This window comes from Miniopterus natalensis, chromosome 6 (genome assembly GCF_054644295.1).
Source record: "Miniopterus natalensis isolate mMinNat1 chromosome 6, mMinNat1.hap1, whole genome shotgun sequence".
Classification (NCBI taxonomy): Eukaryota; Metazoa; Chordata; class Mammalia; order Chiroptera; family Miniopteridae; genus Miniopterus; species Miniopterus natalensis.
The window spans coordinates 83,478,370-83,502,220 of record NC_142086.1 but is presented as its reverse complement, the minus strand read 5'-3'; the positions used below and the strand labels follow the sequence as shown (position 1 = coordinate 83,502,220).

Genomic DNA, 23,851 nt, shown 5'->3' with positions numbered 1-23,851 from the left:
AGATTCAGTAATAAGTGGATTGATTTAATTGCAGTTAGATATAGTTAAAGAAAGAACTAGTGAAATGGAAGGTAGATCTGAAGAAATTATCTCTAATTCAGCAGAAACAAAAAAATGGAAAACATGAAGAGTACATGATTAACAGGAAAGAAAGTAGCAAATGTATACAGTTAAACCTAAAAAGTAGACTAAGACAATACCGGTGATGTCTATCCACCAAAATGAAACTAATGTAGAATACGCAAGAGCACAGATGGCAGGGTAGGGCTAACTTCAGATCTTGGTAAGTTATATAACCAGTAAGATGCTGGATGCTGAGCACACAGCTTCAAAACTTGTTAAAGGGAAGGGGCAGCAGGGAAGGAGTGTGAACAGTATAATTATTCAAAGATGGCAAAAAGGAAAGGGGAAAAACACAGGAAAAGGGAGGCAAATATCAAGTTTAAAACAAACATGCTATGCTGAATCAACAATGCCAAAAGCTGATCTTTGAAGATGGCTGATAAAATTGACAAGCCTCTGATAATCCTGATGAAGGGAGTGAGAACAGAAGATAAAACCACAGAAGCTCCAGAGATTAGAGTGGGCATGTTATGAATAATTTTATGCTGATATACTTGAAAACTTGGGTGAAGTGGACAGAATTCTAGGACAGTATAACTTAAAAGCAAATGAAGAAGAAATAACCTCAGTAGTTCTATAAACAAATTTAATTGGATCAGTGGACAAAAACCTTTCAAAGAAAACCTAAATGATTTTACTGGCAAGTTTTACCAACATTTAAGAAAGAAATAATTCTAATCTAAAAAACTCAGAGTATATAAAAAGGACTTTTTAAAAAACCTATATCATATGTTAATGGTAAACTTTAGAAAGCATTCCCTGAAGATCAGGAACAAGGCAGAGGTGCCTACCATCACCATTCTAGTCAACACTGTATAAGTCCTAGGAAAGTTTCATAGGAAAGACAAGAAGAGAAATCAAAGGCAGCTTCGACAGAATTTTCATTTTTTCATATAAATGTTGATGTCCCAGGGCTGGGATGGGAAACATCTTCTTTTTATACTGCTGTACAGTCTCCTCGACTCTCGGTTGCTAACTCATAGTCTAAGATGGCTGCCCAGTGCTGGCCATCATATCTCTATTCCAGCTAACTGGAGAAGGCTCTGTGAAAAGGAAATACATCTGCTCTGTTTGAACATGCCTCGAGAGGCATATTGACCACTTCCACGTCCATCCCATTGACCAGAGTACATTGTCAGACTTACCTGTCACCTGGATTCTAGGGTCCAGAAGGAATGGAGAATGAGCCCAGGGGCCCAGGGATAATCAGAACTGAGGAGAGAGCCCAGGCAAGGGGCAGACTGGTGGCCCAGGCCCGGACCAGAGGTTGTCCCCCTAAGGAGCTATGCCATGCCACCACCATTCACTGCCTACCCAGCCTTCAGCCCCTTTGCTGGACCAGGGAAGGAGGCCAGGGTGGCCGTGCGACAGAGGTGATGGGTCACAACTCTGACCTGTGATGTAAGACACCACATAACCTCGTTTGTTTCAATGTCACGGAAAGAGCAGACACTTGGAGCAGCTGTTTTGCCTCCGGATCCATGTATTGACAGGAGGGCTTTTAGCAAATTTGCAGAGCGTGGTCATGTTTTGTCATAATTTCCGTTGTGTTTTTAGAGGACTCAGGAGCAACCTGACTGTACAAACCAGAGCCTAGGGGGTACCCTCAGAGCCAGGGCACTGGCTGTGGGTCCCACTGGGGCTACACAGTGCCCCGTTAGAAGGGTCCAAACCAGAGGTTTCAGCATCTGTCACACACTCTGGAATGTGATAAATGCCTTCCAGACAAACGAACCCCATGTCACGCTAGAGCAGGGGCTATGTCTGCAGCAGCAAAGCAGAGAGGACGGGGCAGCAGTGTGGGGAAATGGGGACACTCAGAGGTGGAAGGGGCAGGTGGAGGGGACGAGACCTGGGAGCTACATGGGCCTTAGTCACCTTTTTGTAGAAGAACCCTCTTTCCCCACTGCAGGCCCAGCAGGAAGGGTGTCTGTGCAGGGGGCCTGTGGGCCGCGGCCTAGCAGCTTCCCTGGCGTCCGTTAAGGATGGGACCAGTGTGACAAGCAGGCAGTGTGCTCCAGGAGAAAGGGGCCCGATGAGTAGCTGGGCTTGACTCTTGTGCACATTGGACGTGAGAGGGGCCTGAGTGCCCCATGCCCTGTTCGGTCCAGGCTCATGAACGGGGTGGCAAGTCCACATGTCAGAGCTTAAAGCCCAGGATGACAGAAGAAGAGCAGACTTGCAGAGATGATCAGGTCACTTGGAGAGAACAGGAGGAGTCGACAAAGGCGGGAGGACTGAGCCGGTGCCCAGCTCAGGACCCCACCTCTGGCTTCTGCCCACTGTCTTCAGAGGCCTGGCCCAGGGTCTGGAGAGAAGAGGCCCCACACTCACTGAGGGGCAGCATGGACCCCCTGCAGCCCTGGGGCACTCAGTGTTGGGGGGAGGGTGCTGACTTCCCCATATCAGGACTTAATATTGAAAATAGAGTCCAGCACTGACAGGCCTAAGGTCGTGATGGCCTTACCTGCCCCCTACCCATTAAGGTCAGGCTGTATCTGGTCCCCTGTCCAAGGATGCAGCTCTCATCTCCAGGAATGGGGGTGATGGGCAACCCCTCATCTCAAGTACGACCTGGCCCTGGGCCCCTTAGCCCTGCTCTCCTGAATGGACATGTCTGAGCATGTGCCCAGGAGGCACCTGGCCTCCCTCCATCCCCATGAGAATAATGAGGCCCCAGGCAGGCAGAAACTGCTGCGTGTGACAGCTCAGAAAATGCAACTAATGAGACGGCATTGCTGGACAAAGGTGGCATTCAGCACATCCTGGTGCAGCAGATTCTTCTCGGCCGAGTGGCCAGCAGCCCTGAATCCCCAACTCTGCAAGCCCCCTCCGCCCAAGCCTGTGTTTAATAAGTGGGTCCTCTGCTCCTGGCCCTGCAGGGCCTGCGTCTGGTCAACTCGCGTGACTTGGTTTTGGGGGAGCTGAGCCCATGGTTTGAAGTTGCCTGTTCCCAAGAGGCTCCTGCCCCAACCTGGCCTCCCTGCATGGTGCCTCCCACTGTGGCAACTGGCACCGCCAGTAGGTGGTGGGCTTCCGCGGGCCTGGCAGCTGTTCCCCATCTGAAATAGCTTAAATGAGCTAAGAGCAAACTCGAGGGTGAAGGTGTAACCAGGTACACACAATGCCCCTCGCGGTGCAGTCATGAGACGAGGCGGATTTATGAGTGAGCCAGGAGAGGTAGGCACCATGCACCTTCATGTTCAGAAACTAGCTAAGCTGCTTTAATTATAAATGGTGTCCCCTCAGAGGTATGGCAGGTGTCTCCGCTTCTCCCTACATGTTCATTTCCCACGGCCCCAAACAGTTAAGCATTTCTAGAGCTCTGAGATGTGGATTACTGAAACTTGCCTGCTGTAGTGAGCATATGAGTGGCTGGAATCCTGGTAAAATGCAGGTCCTGACTCCGGTCCGGGGGGCAGGGACTGCATTTCCGAGCAGCTCATGGGCCCTCGGCCACACCTCAGCAGGCCCCGTGTCCAGGGACCTGGGAGCACACCCACCTTCCTGTCCCACAGGCCGGGGTATCATCTGGAGAGTGGAGGAAACCTGGCTGGAGATGCAGGTGCTGCCTGCGGGCAGCTGTGGGGCATCTGGGGGAAGAGGCAGCAGGAGGGCCTGGCAGAGGCGGTGGGCAGGGCGTGGGAGGCTGGTGTGCTCGCCCTGCAGCTTGTGAGTGAGGATGCTGGCTGCGGAGAATCTGGGACAGCGTGAAACATAAAAAGAAGTCACGCCAGCCTTTTCTTTTCTTCTATTTTATTTTCTGATGCATTCCCCACAGTCAGCACACAGCATGTGCCTGATTATATAAACACAGCCCCAACTGATTTAAAATTCTGTCTAGGATTTGAGGTCTCACCTAAATGGATGTACCTGCTGGGCTTGGGGTGGGGCCAAGTGTCCACTGGGGTCAGCAACTCAGGGAGGCAGGGTTAGGGGAGGGGACACAGGGAGAGGTGTGGACAGGAAAACAGCTGTTTCTCCAAACCCCTAAGCCATGGGGCACCTGAGAGATGGGGCACCTGAGAGATGGGGCGCCTGAGTGTCCTCCTAAACTCTGCAAGTTGCTCATATGAATGCTGGGGGCAAGAAATCAGGGGTTCCCACTGCCCAAGATCCTGAAGGCTGTAGGACTTGAAAACCAGGCTCCACCCACCTCCTATTTATCAGTAGCCTTGGAGGTCAGGGTTCAGAGGTCAGAGTTTGGGTCTGCATTTCTAATTCCAAAGTGGAGCCAGTCCCTGGACATCAGAGCTCCATTGTATTGCTAGAGCCTGGAGGAAGGAAGAGGAAGGGAAGACGGGGTGGTGGGGTGAGGCAAGGTGAGAGGGGCGGAGGCTCGCTCATTTCAAGCCCATCTGGGTTTGGCCCCTGCCCACCCGGCTGCACTCCTGGGTTAGATGGGCTCCTGACAGTGGGACCAGGACACATTAAGGCTCCACTGGCTTTTGATGGAAGAATTTAATATCTGGAAGAAGGAAGGGGGAGAGAGGGATAGAGATAGACACCTGGGATCTCCCCAGGAGGGGCTCCCACAGCCACCTGCTGGGTCCCAAGGGAGCCAGCTCTGCACAGTGAGACACCACCGAATGGCCCCTCTGGGCTCCTCTGAGCTCCAGCAGGGTGTAGGGTGTGCAGTTGCCCTCCCCAGCCCAGGGCGGGGGTGGGGGCAGAGAAGCAGAAATTCTTCCTTCGTTCATCATTCTCCATCTAAACTGGAAAGTAGGGCAGGCTGGCTAGCGAGGGGGCCTGGACCCTCACACAGGCTGTGGAGCTGCTGCTGGGAGAGGCCGGCTGCCGGGCTGGAAGCCTTTTCTTCTCTGACTCACACATGTATTTATAGCCCGAGAGATGCTCCAAGGCTAGCACTCCCTGTGGGAGCGGGAGCCGGAGCCAGAGGGAGCTGGGGCCGGAGGGAGCTCATCTCACATGCCTCGCTGTCCAGGCTCCACCTGGGGAGGTCTGGTGGCCGCTGATGAAGGACAATTGCTGCTGCCCCTGCTTGTTTACCTATTGCTGCCCCCGCGCCCAGGTTCCTCCAAGGCTACCTTGCACCCTCGCCCTTTCTCCTTCCGTCCCAAATGGCATCCAGCACAGCCTCGCTGGGGAGGGGGCTGCCATGACAGGTGATGCCTGAGACCCCGCCATGAAAGGTCTCTCATGTCCATGGACCCCCCCCCCCCCCCCGGAACTCACCAGAACTAGTCTCAAAGGAAGGACTGAGGTGCCCAGTTCCTGGGGAATTCGCGTTCAGGCTCAGAGAGAGAGGTCCTGTCTCTGAGCAGCAGGTCAGTGGGGTCAGTGGTCAGCAGGGACAAGAGATGGCCCCAGTCTCTTACATAGCAAGCCCTGTAGTCGTTGTGCTGGAGGGTGTCCAAAGGTGCCTGAACTCAGGGTGCAGGGCCCTGGCAGAGGACTGAGGGTTCTGAGAGGGAGAAACACAGAGAACATTTCAGGTTTGGCCTCCCCAGGACCCTGGACAGCCTATCCCCCTCTGTGTCCCGGTCCAGGATCCACAGGTGTGACCATACCCACCCAGAAGCTAGTGATGGCTCTGGGCACCAACCTTCCCTCCCAGGAGAACCCCCCATGTTGCTCTCATGGGGCATGTTACACCCCTTGGCCCCAGCCCTGTCTCCAGGCCTGTTTGTGACACTTTTCTGCACACTCGGGGTCCCCATGCCCACTCCCCTTTGAGCCCACATGGGCTCCCACTGCCCCTGAGTGTGCCTGGCCCCCTGATCACAGTCTCGGGGGTGGGCCCCGCCAGTGACCAGGCCACACACTCCTGGTTCCTGTCTCCCTTTAGCACCAGCTTGCTCTGGCCTGTGGACCCCCCTGTACCCGGTACGCACCCCACATCCTCCCCCACCCTGGGGCTGTCACCCGGGGCTGCTGCCAAGGCCCTGTAAGGATCCAAATGACAGACAAGCAGACAGCAGTTCACATGCATCTCTCAGAAGGTGAGAGCTCAGGTACTCAGCCCCAAATGTGTCTGATATTTAAGTATAAATGTGCAACTGAAACCATAAACCATTAGAACAACTTAGGGTAATGGTCTGAGATCGTGCAACAGGAAAGGACTTCAGCATGGCCCCAAGGCCAAGCGTCATAAAGCTAGTGGAACCTATTTGATTGTCTAAGAATTTGCGATTTCTCTAGCGCAGAACATTTAATAAACATAGCTTGAAGGTGATGTCAGGCTGGGGGAGGGGGTTCTCCCCAGTCCTTCTAAGGAGCTGATGGTGGTTTTGTGTCTCCTCCCCTGGGGCGCTGACTCCGTCCTGCCGGGGAGGCAACTGGGCCCGCCTTCCATCTCCCACAGAAGTTCATCCCAGGGTCTACCCTCATCTGGCACATCTGCAAACGCGTGTGGGGACGAGCGGGAAGGAGCCTCTCCCCAGGTTTGCGGGCGCTGCTGTGCAGAGGCCCAGAAGCAAGCTGGGGTTGATCCTTAGCAGATGGATCCCTCATCACCAGCAACGTGCTTCTGGCTGTTTCTTTATTCTAAATCCTTTAAAATAAGTCCGTCCCTCTCCCTCTTTCTGTCTGTCTCCCTCTGTTTTTGTCTGTCTCTCCCTCTCATTTATTTTTACTCTCACTTGAGTATACCTTTATTGATTTTAGAGACAGAGGAAGAGAGAGACACAGAGAGAGAAACACTGATGTGAGAGAAAAACATCAATCAGTTGCCTCCCGTTTGGGTCCCAGCGGGGGATCAAACCCACAACCTAGTTTTGTGCCCTGACCGGGAATTGAACTCACGATTTTTGGTGTACGGATGACGCTCCAACCAGCTGTCACCCGGCCGGGGTTATTTTTTATAATCAGTTCTTCTGTTAGCAGGAGCCCTTGTCTGTCTCTAACTTTGAAAGGTCTCTGGTTTCCTCCTCCTCTGCCGGTCCTGTTTGCACGCACTCCCGTGTATGTCCTGCATCCTGGTGTCACCTCCAGGTCTCTTGGTCCCCTTGTCACATTCCTCTTTTTACATCCATCTTTTGAGTCCTGAGAGGATTTCTGAATGTCTCCAAATCCCTGGGTTTGTTTTGCTGGGGTGGCCAAGCCACCCTGAGCTGTTCCCCCTGCATTTCAGAGGTGACAAGCCCATCTTTTCTCTCCAAGACCTTGTCCTTCCCTCAGAGCTATTCCTGCCCAAGGCCATCGGCAGTCACATTATAGACACAGGCTCCCATCAGATGTGTTGGGTGTACAGGTGGGATTTCTGAGCCCTGCTCCCATGTCCTGGAGGGGCTGAGTCAGAGGTCATGGTCCTACCTCTGTAGGTGGGCCCCCTCCTCGTCCAAGTGAGGATCCCTGCCCCCTCCCTTTCTGAGGGGGTGGCTCAAGCAGCGCCTGTGCCCAGTCCTGGAGCTGGGAAGTCAGATCCGTCAGGCCCCATTGTTGGCTGGTCCTGTCTCATGGGAGACTCAACCCTGAGTCAGTGGAGGGCAGGGCCACAGTAGTCGGGGTTGGTCCTGGCTCTTCTGTGGAATGACGTCCCCCCAGCACCTGCCAGGGAAGGGCCAGGGGCTGTCTGCGATGCCCTTTGCTGTCTCCTCCCTTCGTTTCCAGCCCCATCTGTGGTGAAGCTGGGGGACCTCCACTGAACCTATCTGCATTCCTGTGTGCAAGGAATTATGGGGCAGCATGCTCCCTCCATCACAGGGGCTGTGCGTAGGTTCTAGAAACTCTGAGTAATGTCTTCCATGACGCCAGGCCTGCAATGGGCAGGGGGGACTTTGGTCAAGCCAGGTCCAACTGACGCCCAAGTGGAGGGGCCCCTTTGCTGACGTGCTGTGGCCTGTGTCTGCGGACTTGTCATGGCTGCAGACGTGTGAGGGGACAGGCAGAGCTCATAAGAGGTCAGTGGTGGCGAAGGGCCGGTCCCCCACGTCTGCTAAGGAGCACAGTGATTTATTTTCCTGTCTGAATCTTGGTTTGCAGTGGGATTTGCAGCCACGAAAGTTCTTGGCCAGGACATTTGTGTCTTAGGAAATGTCGGGCTGCACTTTTATTTTTAGCTTCAGGAATGCGACGCTTGATAGGATTTGGATTTTTTAAGATGGGCCAACTTTAAGATGAGAACTATGTCCCTTGACCCCATGCCGCTCCTGTTTAAAGGAGGTCGCAACTCCACGCTGGAGAACAGGAGCTGCCCATGCCCTGCTTCCTGTGTGCCCCGAGCCCCCACCACCGGCCAGGAGGAACCAGGAGCCAGGCTCTACAGGGACCAGACTGAAAACCACTCTCCAGGCTGGGGCTGGAGCTGGGCTCTCAGGTCAGGGCACAGATTTCCCCACTGGAGGGGCTGCTCTGTGAGTGCTGACCAACCCCAACCCCAGGGCAGTGGGTTGCAGACCAGAAAACTGCCCCACTCCTGCCAGCAGCTGAGCATGCAGCAGGCAGGCTTCTCTGGCCCTTGCATTTTCCTGGGGATCATAGAGTGTGGGGGGTGCGTGTCAGTGGAGCACTTCCTTCAGGGCAGGATTATAGCCCAGGCGCAGCTGATTGAGGCAGCCTGGCCCTCGTAGGGCCTTCCAGACCCGTGCACAGCATCCTACTGTCATTAACAGCCCCTAAGCTGGGATCAAGGTGCTGTCAAGTCACGCCCGGACTCCCTCACGTAGCTGCTTCCTCGTATCTCCCTCTGAGTGGCCCAGGCTGTCTTCATTTACCACAAGCTCACAGTTGGCATTTCGATATCTGCCATTTCTGAGCAGAGCACATGGGAAAGACTCAGCCCTTGAACTGGAATCTTGGTTCAAGTCACAGGCTTGCCCCAATCTTAACCCCTTCTGAGATGGAAACATCCCTGTGAAGATGAGTTGATGAGAAATGCAGTGTGTGCCCTGCCCCCTTCACCCCTCCCTCCTGCCTAGAGAGTTGTACAACTAGGCCTGAGTGGAAATACTCTTGTCTCCCAGACTAAAGGTGGTTGGAAATAGAAGGCACTTTCCTCGACTTGCAGCCCATATCAGTGTCCCCAGAGGTTGTGAGACCCTCACCCTGTGTGGCATATGATGCACCCTCAGGTGCTCAGTCTGAACTGTAGCCCACCCCACCCTTCATGGGTCCCACCCCACACAGTGAGCTCCCCTGCAGCCTGAGCCCTTCCCTTGCTCTCTGCCAGGCTCATGTGTGCATTTCCTGTTCCTAGCCTGAGATAGTCATTTCTCCAAGAAGCCTGGCTTCTCAGAGTGAGAAGTGGTCTTTAGAGACCACAATTTGGGTGCTCAGTGTGCCCACTGGTGCTAGATTACAGTTGTTTTGAGCTGTTTCAGTGGGCAGGTTTAGGAAATATGCATATTTTTAAGAGAAGAAAAGCACCAGTCCTTGCTGCAATTTACTCAAATTTACTATAAAGAGGTTTTACTTCACTTCATTGACTTTATATGGGTATCTCAGAGTATCTTTCTTGTCTATGTTAGGCAGTTTATCTATACTAGTTTAAAAATGACAGCATTGATAATGCAACTAACAATATGACTGCCAAATGCAAGCTAACATTTCTACATGATTCTTTGAGTCCATAGAACATTTCCCACTAGGAATGTATACTCAAAATACTGCATTTTAAAGTCTCTGGAAATAATATATTTTTGTGCAATTTAATATTTACAGATTACATTTCTTTTCAGTTTTTTGTATTTTTAGAAATTTAATTTCTTTAAGAAACCATTAGAGATAATCACATGATCCCAAAGTTGAATAACTACAGTTAAATTGCATGAATCTACTTATATTGTGGATTTAAATTTGAGACAATATTTTCAAAATAAAAATTCAATGGGAAGGCTGGAAGAAAAAGAGGAAGAAATTTTCTAAAATGCAGAGAATAAACAAAGATGGGTGGACAAATGAGGGAAATTAATAAGTATGGAGGCTTAATTCAGGTACTCCTACCTGATAGAAGTTCTAGAACGAGAAAACAGAAAATTTGGGGGAGGAAATACTAAAAGAATTAATAGAAGAAAATTTCCGGGATTGGAAACAAGATGGCAGCGCAGGTAACGGCTGCACCGGCTGCCTCTCACAACCACATCAAAATTACAACTAAAATACAGAAACGCCGTCACTCAGAGCCTCCTGACATCTGGCTGCACAGAAGCCCCACAACCAGGGACCTGGAGAAGCACCAAGACCGGGAGGAGGGGCGCAGACGCGGGCGGATCAGGGCTGAATCCCAGAGACGCGGCCGCGGGCCCACACCCGGTGCTGCTGTTTAAACCCGGGAGGGAATCTTGGATGGGGGTTTCCCGGAGGAGGGAGGGGACCCAGCCCCACAGCAGCCCCCAGCCCAGGGTCCCAGGGCCGGGAAGAGACGTCCCCATAGCTTCGGGCTGTGAAACCAGAGGGGACTGTCCCTGAGGGTCACGGAGGCTGCGGGAGCTCCAGCAGCTCCTCTAAAGGGCCGCACACGGACTCACTCGGATGCTCCCTCTGAGCCCAGCGCCGGGCAGCAGCCTGAAGGGACCCGGGACACCCGGGGAGGAACTAACCTGCCTGAGATCCGGGCGAGAGGCGGAGGGCGGCTTCCTCCCAGGCAGAAGGGCTGGCGGAGGCCATGGCTCCTGTGGCGACTCCTCCCCGCACACAGCCGGCAGGCAGGCGCCATATTTGAGTCACCAGCACCTGACTCACGCCTTTGGCCCCGCCCCATGATTCCCGGAGGCCCCGCCCCTCCCCACCTGCAGCTCATCCAGGCTGTTTCCGGGGGCTTTTCTGTGCAAGTGGCCTCTCGAGCCTCATGCTTCAGACTTTCCTAAAATCTCTCAAACAAGCAGCAGCGGGCCCCATACCGCTTGATAAGCGGCCCCAGGCCTGGCACTAGCGGCAGCTGCATTGGCTCATAGCTTGGCCTTTCCTGGGCACCTCCAAGCCCAGCACAAGTAGCAGCCAACTACGGTTTGCTGTGGAGCTCACGCTGGGTGGCCCTGGGCCCTGGCAGAGGCTGACTTTGCACCTCCCAGGAGGCCCCAGAGACAGTCTGGTGGTCAGACTTAACCACGCTGGATTACAACCCTACCACATCCACAAGTGACACTCAAGGGGCATGGTTGGTGAACACCAAAGCTCCACTGAAGTAAATCCTACTCCATAAGGGTGTCTCCAGCACAGCAGCTCTTTGGCTGTAGTTGCAGCTGGTCCTCACAGCTGATTGGCCTGGGGGTCAATTCCTCCCAGGGACGCCAACAGCAACCAAGGCTCAACTACAACAGGACAGTGCACACAGCCCAGACAGGGGAGCACCTAGAAGGCCCAGCTCAGGTGACTGGGGAGGCTGAGCCACTGGGCCCTACAGGACACCTACTACAAAAAGCCACTCTACAAATTACAGGAGACACAGCAGCTCTACCTAATACATAGAAACAAACACCTGGAAGCAGCCAAAATGGGGAGGCAAAGAAACATGTCATAAAGGAAAGAACAGAAGAAATCTCTAGAAGAGGAACTAAATGAAATAGATCCAAGCAAGCTAACAGATACAGAGTTCAGAATTTTGTTTATAAGAATGTTTAAGCAGACTATTAAGGAAATAACTGAGAAAATCAATAACATAATAAAGTACCAATTTGAAATGAAGGCTACAGGAACTGAAGTGAATAATAATTTACATGGAATCAACAGTAATTTGCTGAGAATCAAATCAGCAATTTGGAACATGAGGAAACAAAAAACACCCAACCAGAAGAGCAAAAAGAGAAAAAAATCCAGAAATATGAAAATAGTATAAGGAGCCTCTGGGACAACTTCAAGAGGCCCAACATTCGTATTATTGGGGTGCCAGAAGGAGAAGAGACCAAGAAATTGAAAACCTATTTGAAAAAATAATTACAGAAAATTTCCCCTATCTGGGGAAAGAAATAGACATACAAGTCCAGGAAGCACAGAGGGTCCCAAACAAGAGGAACCCAAAGAGGCCCACAGCAAGACACACCATAATTAAAATGTCAAAGATTAAAGACAAAGAGAGAATCTTAAAAGCAGCAAGAGAAAAGCAGTTAGTTACCTACAAGGGAGCATCCATATGACTGTCAGATAATTTCTCAGCAGAAACTTTGCAGGCCAGAAGGGAATGGCAAGAAATATTCAAAGTGATGAAAAACATGGAACTACAACCAAGATTGCTCTACCCAGCAAAGCTATCATTTAGAATTGAAAATCAAATAAAGAGCTTCACAGATAAGAAAAAGCTAAAGGAGTTCATCACCACCAGACCAGCACTACAGGAAAAGTTGAAGGGTCCTTTTTAAGAAGAAGTTAATGAACAAAAGAATCTGATGAAATCAATAGATCCAGAGACATTGACGCATGCCACAGATGATCATATTTCAGAGGAAAGAGGGAAGGGGGGTGGAGGGTGGGAAGAGATTAACCAAAGAAGTTATATGCATATATGCATAACCCATGGACACAGTTAATAACGGGGTGAAGGCCTGGGGAGGGGATGGGAGCGAAGTGGAGGGGGTCAATTGGGGGGGAAAAATGGGACACCTGTAATACTCTCAACAATAAAGATAAATTTAAATAAAAGAAGAAAAAAAAGAAAATTTCCCAGAGTTAAAGAAAAACCACCAGACTGAGGGTCCACAGTGGAGGGTCCTAATGGAGTGAGACAGAACACCCATACCAGACTCACCTGGGGAAAATGTGGAGCACAGCGAGGAGATTCTATAGCTTGGTAAGGGAAAGGACAAGCTTTGTTAGGTTGTCCTTTGTTAGACAAGCAGATGTTAGATTTCTCTGAAAGCGTCTCTGGGCTTCTGATAATTAGGGTTTTAGAACCCAGAATTCTGTACCCAGCCCAATAGGCCACCAAGACCGACAGCAAAGTAGAGACGTGTAGACATGCAAGTGCTCAGCCACACACTCCCATATGACTTGAAACAAAATTTGAAAAAAAAGAAAGACATGGGACCTGAGGAAAAGTGGCCCTACCCTAAAGACAAGAGTGCAGAGAGGGATCTGGGTTGATGGATGTGGCCCAGGTCCAGATGGCAGCATCCACGTGAGGCAGGAGTCAGGGCCTCCCAGCAAATGTCTCCTAATGCAGGCAGAATCCTTTCAACAACAGAATAATTAAGAAGCAAAATGAGCTGGGTGTGGACATATTTCTGTCATCAAGAAAAAAGAAATGCAATTAGAAACTCTGAGATAAACACAACTTATCCAAGTAAGTCGACATCCAAATATGAAGCCAACTCAATGTGGCAAGAGTCTACAGAGCTGTGAGGTGACAGAGCCCGCCTGTGCTCCGGGCTCAGGCATCTGCCTCTTATGACACATGGCCATGTCATGATTCAAATGAAAGCATGAAAAGACGTGAGTTCCTCAAGGTCATGGTCTGAAGTAAGAGTGAAACCAGCCCTCTCTGTGACAACGGACATTAGAACACCAGGGACGCAAGCCTCACTTTCAGAGGCAAACCTGGGATGAATCATTTGGGCCTGATGGTACTTTGTTTTTTTTTAAATTAAAATGTAAATCCCTTTTCTGTGCTGATTAGAGAAGCTATAGGTGAAGAAAGCTTTCTGGCCCAGGGAGCTAACCAGAGAGGTTCTGTGACAAGTGGTCGGGTTGAATGAGGACCTGAATAAATGTGAGGCTTGCTCCCTGCCTGGGTGGCTCAGTTGGTTGGAGTGTCATCCTGTACACCAAAAGGTTGCGGGTTCAACTGGGCAGGGCACATACCTGGGTTGATGGGTTCGAGCCCTGGTTTGGGAATGTAGGGGAGGCAACTAATCGATGTTTCTCTCTCTCTCTCTTATCAATGGGAGACATATCCTTGGGTGAGGGTTAAAAAAAAAAGTGAGGCTTGCTCCGCTCTGCATCACAGGTGACAGCCTGGCCTCACTTCCAGAATCCCCACCAGCTTCCACCCCAGCCACACTCTTAGGGCTAGGGAAACTCCGGGGTGGGACTAGCTGGGCAGAGGTGCTCATACCTCAGAGTCACTCCACAGGGGCTGACAGGAGCGGGGCACCTGCCTCTCCTTCACGCACATGCTCCCTCTGGACCCGGATTCCACATTCGCTAGAAAAACAGCCCAGTTTGTGGGCACAGGACGGTGCTGCTTTTCGTCTCCTGGCTGCTGCACAAGTGATACCAAGCTCGGAACAATAAGGATGCGCTGGCAGCTCCAAACCTGAAACGCAAAGCAAAGGTTGGTACCCCTGGACGTACGAAGGAGTGTAAGGAGTGTAAACCTAGAAATGTAGTAGTAACACTACAGCTAACGAGAGGGGAGGAGGCAGAGTGGGGAAGAGGAGGAGGGGCAGCCTGTCGTGTCCGCACTCAGCGTGCGACGAGCACGTCCACAGCTGTCCTGGCTCCGGAGCTCCGGATCCCACGGGGCTCTTCTCTTGCTAGAAATCACCCAAAAGCAACAGGAGGAGATATAAATATGCAAATTCCATTTGCTTAAACTGAGGAACAGAGAATTGCCCTGACCTCCCAATGACAGGCCCACCTGTCTTTTGAGGCTGTCACCAACGTGCCCTTCGCCATGAAGCACCCTTAATCCCCCCGGTGTACACTCTGCTGTGGCTCCAGAGGCCCTGTGCCCTCACCCTGTGCCCATGTCCCCAGTATGCCATGCCCTCCTGGAGGGGGTGGGGCTCACTGCCCCCTGCCCCCACCCCTGCAGGGCTGCCTTCCCATGTGGCACCCACGGGCACTTCCCAAGGCTCCAGGACACTGGGGTCACCCTGGGCTCCAGAGGGGACAGGTGAGCCAGGAGCCCTTCAGGTGTGTGTATGGGAACGGGGAGAGATTGGCCTGAGAGTTCTCTTTGAGCTGATTTATATGATGGGTTAAGATTTTATTCAGGAAAAAGGGTGACAGGCCACCTTGTGCCTGGTACACAGTGGGTGTGCGGGTGGCTGAGCGAACAGAGCACAGTAGCTAGAGGTGGCTTCTGGGAGCTGCCAGATTCTTGTCTTTATGGTGACGCCACCAAGAGTGTGTGCCTGTGGCTTCTGTTCGGCACCCAGTACAGAGGCCTTTCTATTTGTGGATGGGAAGGTGGTAATTAAGGTGGAAACAGCCCTCACACAGTCGCTTTTATTTTAAGGCTCCACAAATGTTTATTTTCAGCCTGAAGATTTCTGTCTAAATTCACATTTTAGAGTTGAACTGAATTACTTTTCTTCATTTTAAAATTTATGTAAGGCGATGAAATTCCTTGCTTGCACTTTAAAAGCATCTTATTTTGCCTACAGAGAAATCAAAACAGCCAAGACTTAAAAGTTGAAATTTTTCATTTGTCTGTCTTCTCTGTGAGTCCTCCTGGGGGATTCTGCGAAGAAGAAAAAAATAACAAAATTATAAGTAACTGAAAACTCGCTTGGCCACGATGAGTTCGGAATCTCACCGATGCCCGAGCTGTTTGTGCTGGTGGAGTTTTGCGGTAACTGTCATGTCCCCTTCCGGAGGCTGACACAACCGATTCGGGTCGGGTCTCCTGGGGTGACGGAGCAAAAGGACACAACAGCCCCCCTTCACGCCTGTCCATCCCTTCCCAGAAATCCACTTTAGGAGAAAGAAACCAGGAGAATTAAACCAGGCTCCGGCCCTGCCAAGATGCTGGACTGGCCCAGGCTGCTGCTGGCTCCTGTCCCAACCAGCCCTGAGGGACTGTCACGGGAACGTCCTGTCGCCTAGAAAAGCACCGAGGAGAAGCCGGGAGAGCCCAGTGGTGTCTGGGGCCCGAGGCCAAGGGGTCGGTCACACTGCTCCTGTTTGCGTCCCCTATGTTGATATTTTGTTCTTCAGTGATTCCTTATATCCAATTTGGTCTTGTAAAATATTGCATTAAAACATTATTTATCCTGATTCCTGAGTTTTTGGTGCCCCTTGACATTTTGGGCCTTTGCCTCAGCCTAGTCCAGGCCCTAGTGGGTCAGAAGGCTGCACAGTGAACTTGTGTGCATGCATGGTTGTGCATGTATATATGCGTGCACACATGGGTATGCATGTATATGTGTGTGCATTATGGTTGTGCACATGTACATGTGTCCACACATGGGTGGTGTACCCATTTGTGGTGACTACAGTCTGGGGGGAGCAAAGCTGTAGGAAGATAAAATTGGGGAAAGCAGTCTGAGTCCAGCCTTTGTTTCCACATCAGTCTCCCCACTTGGGACAGTGCCCTTGGGAGTCAAATGCACAGACGCTGACACAGGCCAGGTGTGGAGACAAGCCGTGGGGCTGGAACTAGAAATAAAAAGGCTGCCTTATCCTGATCAAGTGTGTCTACCACGTGCCTTCAGCAAACATTACACTCAATGAACAAACACCTTCCCTTTCAGCTTGGGAAAAAAATAAACCAAGGATGCCCAGCGTTGCTGCTTCTGTGTAACACGGGCTGCAGGTCCTGGCCCACACGTGGAGAAAAAGGAAAGGAAATGAGGTGGGTAGGGATCAGAAAAGGGACTGAAACTCATTATCTACAAGCGAATGATCATCTATGGTGGGAAGCTAACAGGACAGACACACGACAGAACTCAAAATAGACTGCAGCAAAGTTACCAGATATAAGACCAACTTGCAAATGCAGTAGATTTTCTCTCTGCTAATAAACTAGAAAGTACACTAGACAGAAAGTAATAAACTAGAAAATACAAGTTAAAAGATCCCATTCAAATAAGCAGCAAAAATTATGACAACTCTAGGATTTAACCTGATAAAGAATGCACATTTCATCACTTGACAGTCTCTGGGAGGCCTTTGTGGGTGTGACGGCACCACTGTGTAATCCGTGTGAGCCCACTTAGCAGCTAATGTAAAATCGCCTGCTCAGCCGCTTCTCTGGCGGCCTGGTTTAGGTGTCAGGGTCCTGCGTGCCAGGACCACCCCGCCCCCCTGTGGGAAGGCAGTGAGGCTGGTCTCCGGCAGGTGGAAGTGCTCAGGCTTCTTCAAGGCCCATTTCCTCCCCTGAGACTCCCAGCCGACTCAAAGCCAACTGCAAAATCCTTCTGTGTCCCTGCCACACTGCAGTTTTCTGAAGTAGACACACCTCCTTGATTAGGGAGGAGGTGAGACCCAGGGGAAGACTGAGCAAAGATGATACAGGCTCTGCCCAGTGCTGGGGAGGCTGGGAGGAGCTGGAAGGGACCAGAATCTCCATCTGTGATCTACGGAGCCTGGGCTCTGGGGCGAGAGCAGCAATGCTGAAGGTGGGGATGTTCAGCTTTGGGTTTTCTTTTCCGTCTTTTTTTAGTGAATTTAACACCCAGCCAAAGGAAAGTGGAAAATAGCAAGTCAGATTTGATGTATCCCAACAGGGCACATGAGGCCACAAAGCTGGTGACTACCAAACACCCCTTTCTGTCCCAGCCATGGCCTCCCTGGGAATGCGGAGCCCTGAGTGGATGTGACAGAGCCCGAGGGAACCTGCCCCCGCCCAACACTTGAGCTATGGAAAGGTCTTTACTGTCATTGATATAAAGATGGGTTAGTTGTCAGTGTAAATATAAGTCAGTCAACTATTTTCAACATTAAAAATAAAATGTCAGCTGCTTATTTGCACCTGGAGAAATTCGGATGTGAACTTATAAAGATTTGATCGGGGACATAATTCTTCTCTGAGAGATTTCAGACACTGGCTGATTTTCCCTCTGCTGGTTTTACCTTAACATTTAGAAATATTTTTGTTGTGATCTTGTGAACAAAAGAAATTTAGCAGCTCTGATTTTAGTCCAGGCAGCTCCTAATCTGTCCATCCCAGTCCCAGATGACAACTATAAACTCAGATGATAGATGAAGGCAGCTCCATGAGGGCACCGAGTAGTGACCCAAATCAGGCAGATGTGGAGCGGGCGAGGGGACACTGGAGGAAGGTGAATTTTACAATCCCCAGCCCCAGAGCAGGCCCTAGGTCACAGAGCCTCAGATATATAATGTCATTGATCACTTTTTAATGTGCTTATCCAATCAGAGGAACAGACACAGAAAAAGATTTAGATAATGAAGTGCGTCTCAAGGGCCTGTAGGTAATATTAAAAAGTACTGTATAGTAGTATACATTAATTATAGTCTGAGAAGGAAGAGAAATAACAGCTTATAATTTCTCAATTTGGGTGGAAAACATACATTTATAGATTTAAGAAGCTCAGCAAACCCCAAGCAAAATAAATATAAAGAAAACCACTCTTAAATACATCATAGTCAAATCTCTGGAAACCAAAGATCAATAGAAAATCACAACAGCAGCCATAAGAACACAGCACACTGGTAATAGCAATTCAGATAATAGGCTCAAAAAATGGAGCCTCCATCAGGCAGAAATCACCAAGGTCATTGTTGAACTCAACAACACCATCAATCAGCTAGATACACTTGACATCTACTGACTCCATCCAACAACAGCAGGACACACATTCTTCTCAAGCTCACATAGGACATTGACCAAGATAGGCCACATTCTGGGTCAAGGACACCAAGAGTGAATGAACTCTTATGTAAACTATGGACTCTTGGTGGTGATGTCAGTGTAGGTTCATCAATTGTTACAAATGTACCCTCTGGTGGGGATGTTGAGAGTGAGGAGGCTGTGCCTGTGTGGGGGCAGGGGATATATGGGAACTCTGTATTTTTCATTCAACCTTTCTGTGAAACTAAAACTGCTCTAAAAACTAAGTCTATCAAAAATTGTATTTCTAAGATCTGTGCATCTCAATGTACATACATTTACACAAAAGACTAATCTAGTAATAATAACTGAGTGAGGAGTGAGAATAAGTGGAAGTATAGATTACTCAAGAGTGACAGAAAGTTAGTAAATATTGCAGGGGTGGACAGAGAAGTCTGTTGCAACATCTTGTGTACTCAGACACGTTTGAAATCTCCCACAACAATGTTTCCTTTAAAAAAGCAATTGAAGAGAAAATGTTCAACGTGGAAGACAGTCAAGCGAGATTCAGCATGTGCACAATTAGAGCCCCAAGGAAGAAAATTACACTAATGGGACAGAAAAAATATTGAATCATGTAATTCATGAACACTCTCCCTAATGAAAGAAGACAAATGTAGAGATTTAAAAAGAAACATTGGAACTCAAGAAAAATGAGCACCCCACAGCATTGTCAACACTATGACACCCCAGAAACTTTCCAGACTACAAATAATTAAAATATAAAGTGTTTTTAGCAGCCTAGCAAGAATATAAAGTTAGTTATAGAGAGAGAAATCAGTCTGGCCTCAGACATCTTCACAACAGCAATAGATACCAGAAGGCTGCAGAGCAATGCCCATGAGACGCTCAGGGAAAAACAGTGTGAACACAATTTTATAGCCAGCTATATTGTCATAAGTGAAAGGCAACTACGAACATTTTTCAACATGCAAAACTCAGGGGATATGATTCTTATGAGTAGAGGGTATATTTCAGCCAACTAAAAAAATGAATTTTAAAACATTATCAAAATAACTAACAGTGAACTGTGAATTTGTTTAACTATAGGACTCAGGCCAAAACAAATGTGACTACAATCAATCTGTGAGAACATAAGGTCATAAATTTTTGACCATAGAGAAATTCTAATTAACACTCACAAGCATTTGGAGTAACAGGGCAAGCAGGTGGGTAGGAGAAAGAGTGTGCTGAGGTCCACATCTGGCCAGGGGCTCAAAGACATTATTTGAAGTTAATAACGCAGGTAATGGAAGTGCAAGAATATTTATAGTGAAACATTAGCACCAAAAAAGGTGGCAGAGGGTGGTGAGGAGGGGAGGGAGGCCAGGAATCTACATCCCTCTGTGCACTGCTCAGCATGTACGGCTGATGGTGGGAGAAGAGACTCATAAAGTGCAAAAATTAATCACTTACATTTTAAAAGTAAAACAAATATATCCAAAGTTGCTCTTGAAATATTAGGTGTTTATTTTACACAAAATGTGATGAGAGTAAGAAATATTGTCGGAATGCAGATCATTCCATTCCAGCTGGTCTTTTTCATTTTGTATCCAAAGTTGTGGTGGTTAAGACTGGTAGCCAGAAGCTGTAACCAAAAAAAGCCACTTCCATTATGTGATTGCATAATTTTACACTCGGAGGAGCTCAATAAAATAGAAGTCTAGAGTTGCTTTTGTTTCTTTCCTAAAGATTAAGTTTCATAGGCCAACATGAGATTGGATGGTTAACATTTAAGATTTTTCTGCAGAATACATCTCAGCATTTTAAAATGCCTCAGACTGAGGAATTGGCCGCCTGCTACAGTAAAACCAGGATCTGGTTTTCTCCATCTGTTCGTGGACTCCAGGCATTCCACTGGGGAAAAAAGTAAGCCCCTAAAATAGATTCCCATCACTAGATGACATAGCCCTTTGGTAAGAACTAATTTGCAAGGAAAATTCCATATTTAATAGCTGCACTTTAACATTTTTATATTTTGGGGTTTCTCCATATTAAAAATAATGTTGAATGGAAATTGTTGTCAATTAATAAGGTAATTATTATGCTTACAAGCTAAATGTACCTTCTTCTGATCAGGATTTCCCACCTGATGTCCTTCAACCTGAAAGCGGGTTAGATAGAGGAACGGTTTCTTCTCGTCGTTTCTCGATGCAGGCTGCTGTAAGGGCAATAACACCACCTTGCCCCTACCCAGGCCACCTTCAGGAAGCTTCACGACCCTCTGGGCAGGGGTCAGACCCATCCTGCAGAGAAGGCCACATGTCAGCCCATCTGGTGAGCATTAGCCTCGGGACTTCTTGGTCGAGGTAACTTTCACATAGTTTTGGTACAAACTGAAAATACAGGATTCGATTACAAAAGCATTTGGAAAAATAAGTGTGGTCAGAGCAAAGCTGTACGGGAATCAAATTTAAAAAATACCAGAAAAAAATACATTGGAAGAAAAACAGGAAAATGTGTTTTAAAAATCAAAAGCCATTCAAAGATATGTGATGTTCGCCACAAAAGCTCTTTTTAGAAACAAAATCTTCAAGTCAACATTTTTATGATATTTACATTAATTTTGGTTGAAAAGAACCACATAATTAAATACTTTCAGTGATTTTTGAGTCTAAAATCATTGTTTCTCTGTATGTTCATAAAACAATGATACTACTTGTATTTTCTCTTTTAAAGGAGAAAAGTAGTTGATAAATGGCAGATTTGTGGGTCCAGAAATGTCCTTGCTTCTTGCCTTCAGTGGCAGAGTTAAAGTGACCCACTGTGTCTAATGAGAGGGCCTCTCATGAATTTATAATTGTCCTTGCCACATGCAAACTTTTCTTAATTATTTTCATTCTAGAAAACATTGCAACTTCTCAAGTGTCAACATAATCAAAGATGAACTATTAATGCAGGCAGATGCCACCCGCTGCTTCACAGACCCTGTCACCCTTCCTGGTCCGCAGTGATGACACCCCAGCCTCCCATGGCCAGCGGGCTGGGATGAAGTTGCAGCCAACACACTGTGGGGAGAAGTGATGCTTCCAGAGGCCCTCGCCTCCCCGCTGTCCTCCTCGAAGCAGGCTGGGGGGGGCAGCCCGGTGGCCTGGGAAGTCCCTTGTGGCAGACGGCAGCCTGGGCCCTAGACGTCTGAGTGGGGAAGGGGCCCCCTGTCCTACTCGAGCCCTCCTGCTGCCTTATCAGATGAACCTCTTTCAACTTTTCCAGGAGCAGTGACCACGCTTGTCCTGTGCTTGAGCCAACGCAGCGCCTCTGTGACCGTCGGTTAGAGCAGTTAGCCCACCCCACTCGCCCAGCCAATTGTAAGGGTTCTTTTCACCCCTTTATCCTGAGATCTCGCGGAGCATTTCTGGAGTTTCCATTCAGCTTGTGGTACCAGCTTCTGTTCTGTGAGTGGAATTCTCCAGAAACTTCATTCCCAGACGCTGAGGTTGTGTTCCCGGCACCGCGTTGTTATCACTGTCGCCCCAGCAGCCATCGCCGAGCTCAGCTCGCACTTGAGGTTTCCTACGCGGCCTGTGTCAGAGCTCCTGCTATGACCTGCCGCCGCACGTCCAGCACTTTCCATCCCCCGGGTGTCTGAGCACCTGGCAGGTGCTCCACGGGGCTGAGCTACCAGACTCCACACAGATGTGCTCATAGGAGAGTCTTTAATTAACTGCAGAGTCTTCTAGCAAAGGAATCTTGCAAGGCCTTTCCTTCCCGAAGGCTTGGCTCACTGGCAGAGCTCTGAGCAGGTACCAGGGCAGGAGCAAGACTGCAGAGGGTCTGCTCTTCTAAACCACATTTTCCAGAGACCTGAGACCTAAGAAATGGAATAGCAGTCTGCTCACACCATGGGAAGCACCTCTTCCATGTTTGCTGCATGAGCTATACATATTCATGGCAAAAAAAGGAAAGAGAGACTCACAACACCATCCCACAGAAAAATGCCTCATATACCTATATTTATATGAACATAGATAAATTACATGTTGTCCTATATGAGCATGTAATACATGATCTGTCGTATAGATTTTTCATTTAATAATTAGACCAGTAGCAGTTTTCAAGGTCAGTAAGTGGAGAGTTGTGTAAAATGGCGTTTGAATAATACAATTTACTGACTAATTCTTCATTGTTGACCATTTAAGTTGTTCAGATTTTAGCTTTTATAAGAAAGCTGTGAAAACACTGTTGTGCATATATTTGGGGACATACTCTTATCCTCGGGACAAATTCTAAGAAGTTGGACTCATTTTTAAGTTTCTGGTAAGTGACATCCAAGTATCCCACAGAGACAAGTGACAAAAGCTCCAGTGTCCCTGAAGTCCCGTCCCCTCCACCCCAGTGACATTCTTTTTAGTATTTGCTAGTCTAGTAACTGAAACCTGGTGCCTGGTTACTCCTTTAATTTCCAGTTTCACAGCAATGTTGACTGATTCTCATGTTAGTTGACCACTTGCAGTTCCTCCAACTGCCTGTAGCCCTCCACCAGCTGTTTTTTTAGTATGTCTTTTCCTAATGGCCATACTATGAAAATATTAGCCCTTTGCTTGCTGCATTATGCTGCAAACATTTCTGTCATTCGCCTTTTCACTTTGCTGGTGGTGCTTTTGTTCCTGTTGCGTGTCAGTGATCCCTCCCTTTCTGGCTTATGCCCGTCCCTTTGGCTATTACTGTGAGAGTGTACTGTGTGTGCGCATCGGCCTTCACGGGCTGCTCTGTGAACGCTGGCACTTATTTTGGCTCACGGTGTGAGGTGAATTCCCTGTCCACGGGGAACATGTGAGTGGGGGACCGGCCCCCTGTGCCCAGCCCCCTTCCTGCCCGTCTGGAAGGCTGCTGCTGCAAGTGCCAGACCGGAGCCCAGCTCACCCACTGGCTCCGTGACCCCAGGAAATGCTCTGCCAGTGGGAACATAATCACGGCAACCTCGTGGGTTGTGCTGAGGATCAAATAGGCAAGTATATATAAATCATGTACTTCTTTTAGTGTCTGGCACATACTAAGCACTATAGAAACCTTATTATTGTAGAGCCTGGTCTTAATTTAATTAAGATATATGATTGTTTCATTGCATACAATTACAACTTAATATTTTATAAGCTCTTCTTAAAATTCTCCAAGTCATTGGATCCAAAGAGGCTGCACTGGACACAACTGGAGCCTAATGGTACAATTGGAGTTTACACTTTGATAACCATTCCTTCCAGGGCAAGACCCTGGACCTAGACTGTGGATCGAGGAGGGGACACTCTGAGCTGCAGGTGGGTGGGTCCCCAAGGACTAACTGCCTCTTGGTAGGAAAATGGTTGGCAAAGATGATGT

The 23,851-nt window shown here is 49.0% G+C and overlaps 1 long non-coding RNA gene across 1 annotated transcript; it reads left to right on the top strand.

Annotated features, from left to right (window-relative positions):
- The first annotated feature begins 14,025 nt into the window (after positions 1–14,025).
- On the top strand, positions 14,026–23,851 carry LOC107543121 (uncharacterized). The gene is made up of 4 exons (XR_001603781.2): positions 14,026–14,287; positions 15,345–16,534; positions 20,286–20,812; positions 21,381–23,851. It is a non-coding gene; the product is annotated as an uncharacterized LOC107543121 (long non-coding RNA).